The sequence below is a fragment of the Bos indicus genome, chromosome 6 (assembly GCF_029378745.1).
Source record: "Bos indicus isolate NIAB-ARS_2022 breed Sahiwal x Tharparkar chromosome 6, NIAB-ARS_B.indTharparkar_mat_pri_1.0, whole genome shotgun sequence".
Lineage (NCBI taxonomy): Eukaryota > Metazoa > Chordata > Mammalia > Artiodactyla > Bovidae > Bos > Bos indicus.
The window spans coordinates 51,267,974-51,270,980 of NC_091765.1; the positions used below are offsets into that span (position 1 = coordinate 51,267,974).

General features: G+C 46.1%; 1 pseudogene; it reads right to left on the bottom strand.

Annotated features, from left to right (window-relative positions):
- Window positions 1-435: 435 nt before the first annotated feature.
- LOC109560138 (polyadenylate-binding protein 4 pseudogene) lies at window positions 436-2,580 on the bottom strand (annotated as a pseudogene).
- Between the last annotated feature and the right edge of the window lie 427 nt (window positions 2,581-3,007).

Consider the following 3,007-nt stretch of genomic DNA (forward strand, 5'->3'; position numbering starts at 1 on the left):
AGGAAATGGCAACCCACTCCAGTGTTCTTGCCTGGAGAATCCCAGGGACGGGGGAGCCTGGTGGGCTGCCGTCTATGGGGTCGCACAGAGTCAGACATGACTGAAGCGACTTAGCAACAGCAGTACTATTATTATTATGTTTTAAAAGGAATTTGCTGATTCCAGTAATTAGGAAGTAGGTGGAGAAATCTGGCTTTAGTTACATTTGATTCCAGGAGCTCAAATTATGCCAATAGTTATCTCTCTTTCTCTCTCTCTTTCTCATTCATTAGTGTTTCCATTCTCTTTTTTTATTCTTTTTTTTTTTAATGGAGATTTTTTCCTTTATTGAGAAACTTAAGACTTGGGTACATCAAATAAAACCAATTTCTTGGGGGAAAAAAAAATTAAAACCCACAATAGAAAAAAAAAAAAAGTTAACACTGTCTGGGCCATAGCAGAACCCAGAGAATACATTCTTTAAATTGAAAAATTCTAGGTGCTTCATAATTGACCTTTTGATACAAAATGAGCTAATAAATTTGCAAATGGGGTTCTTGGTGTTGAGGTCCATAGGACAAGCTAGGAAGTCTTCAAACCTTGAGCTGAATTCCATGAGAGTTTATTTGGCTTTTGAATCGGTTCATCCTTGTCTTTAGAGGTAGCAGCAGCAACAGCGTCCACCTTCTGAGCAGCTTCTTTCTTGGCATGATAAGCCTGAAGGACCGCCACAGCCTTCTCCACCTTGGAGCAGAGAGACTCGGGAGACTCCAGCATGTGCAGCAACTCCGAGCTGTTGATCTCCAGCAGCATCCCAGTTATCTTCCCAGCCAGGTTCGAGTGCATCATCTGGATAAGTGGGAACAGATGTTAACCCAGCATCTGCTTCTGTTCCTGAGCGGGGGTGGGTTGCTGTGGCCAGCATGGAGGCAGTCAGCGGCTCCTGCCCCTGAACATGGACCGCAGGTGGGGGTGCCTGCAGGGGCTGGATGGCAGGGTGAGGACTGCGGATGCTGGAGGCATATTAGTAAGGTGCAACAGCCCAAGGAGCAGTGGCAGCAACAGCAGCACGAAGCGCTAAGTTCTGCACAGCTGTAGGAACACCTCCAGACTGGCAGCTTTTACTCAGCCCTTGCTGGGCGGCACCAGCCCCACCAAAGTCCATAGCCAAGCAGTCAGGGCACTCAGACCTGACTCTCTGAGTGGTAGTAGGGAGGCCACCAGAGGCTGGAGCATTACCAGTTGGAGCCAGATGGCAAAGAGCTGGACGAGGCCCAGACTGGTGTATAGCACTTGGCATTCCTTGGAAGCCTTGAGGTCTCCCACCTTGCTGCAAGTGTGGATTAGACCTCATCTGTGCTAACTGGTTAGGTGTGTAATACAGAGGTCATCCCTGAGTCTGTGGAACTGCTGGCACAAAGTAGCCCCCAGCTGCAGGCAGGAACTGATTTAAGATGGCATTGGTGGGCAGTGCCCTCATCCCAGCCACCTGCTGCATATACTGGTTGGTCAGGTGAGCCTTTCTCTCCTCCTTTCTCTGGGCCAGAGCGACATACAGTGGCTTGGAGCCCACGATGCATCCATTCATCTCTGTGACTGCTTTGGTTGCCTCTTCAGGGGACGAGAAGCAGACAAAGCCAAATCCTTTGCTTCTCCCATCCTCCAGCATCACCTTAGCACTGGCGATTGATCCAAAAGGAGAAAACTCTTTCCTTAACTTCTTGTCATCGATGGTTTCATCCAAGTTTTAAATGTAGAGATTCACCCCCTGATAGCGACTATATCCTCCCCTGCTTCAGCTGTTCAAATTTTCGCTTTAACTCGGCCTGCCACTCCACTTTCTTTTGTGCACAGCCAACGAAAATGACCTTCCCAGTGATTTCTTTTCCATTCATCTCTTCCACAGCCTTATTGGCATCCTCGTGTTTTTCATAACTCACAAAGCCAAAGCCTTTGGATTTCCCACTGGGATCTCTCATCACCTTGACACTTAGGGTCTTACTAAACTGGCTAAATAGCTCTTTCAGATTCTCATCATCAACCTTTTCCCCGAAGTTTTTGATGTAAACATTGCTGAGTTCCTTGGCTTTGGATCCAAGTTCAGCTTCCCGCTCTTTTTGAGACTTGAATCTGCCCACAAATTTTACGGTCGTTGAGGAGCATGCCCTTCATCTTCTCAGTGGCCTTGTCGGCAGCCTCCTGGGTCTCAAAGTGGATAAAGGCATAACCCTTAGAACCGTTTTCATCACACACCACCTTGCAGGACAGAATGTTCCCAAAAGCAGAAAAAGTATCATAAAGTGCCTTGTCATCTATAGAGTTGTCCAGGTTCTTGATGAAGACGTTTCCCACACCAGATTTTCTCAGAGACGGATCCCTCTGAGACCACATGATTCGGATCGGCTTTCCCTTAATTACATAAAAGTTCATGGTGTCCAAGGCCCTCTCAGCGTCGGCCGGCTGCTGGAAGTTGACGTAGGCATAACCCAGGGAGCGGCGGGTGATCGTATAACAGCAGGCCCAGATGGACAGCACAGGCCCCGCAGGACTGAACTTTTCATATAGCATGGCCTCGGTGATGTCCGAGCACAGGTCACCCATGACCTTTTTATTTATTTATTTTGATTCAGGCTACTAGGCCCGAAAGTGGTGGAGGCTGCAATTACCTGGGGCTGAGAGCTCTTTTTTTCATTCTTACTAGGTTCTGTTTCCTGGTGAATATCGCCTCTGTGATAATAAAAAGTTCTTGTAGAAAATGATTGCTAATAAATTTACATTAATTATATTCCTTCTTTGTAATCATAAATATTTTAGGAGAACACATACATAGACATAAATAAATAATCTTTGTTTTGATATTTTATTTAACCCTCCAAAAGACTTTTCTGGATCCCACTTGTCTTAAGTAACCCTTCTGAAACAATATTGATCAATATTTCAGGACTGTTAAGATTGGTCTGGAATGAGAAATGTGCCCAGTTTTTGTCCAGGAAGAATGGAGTACCGTGATTGAAAAATCCACCCTTAC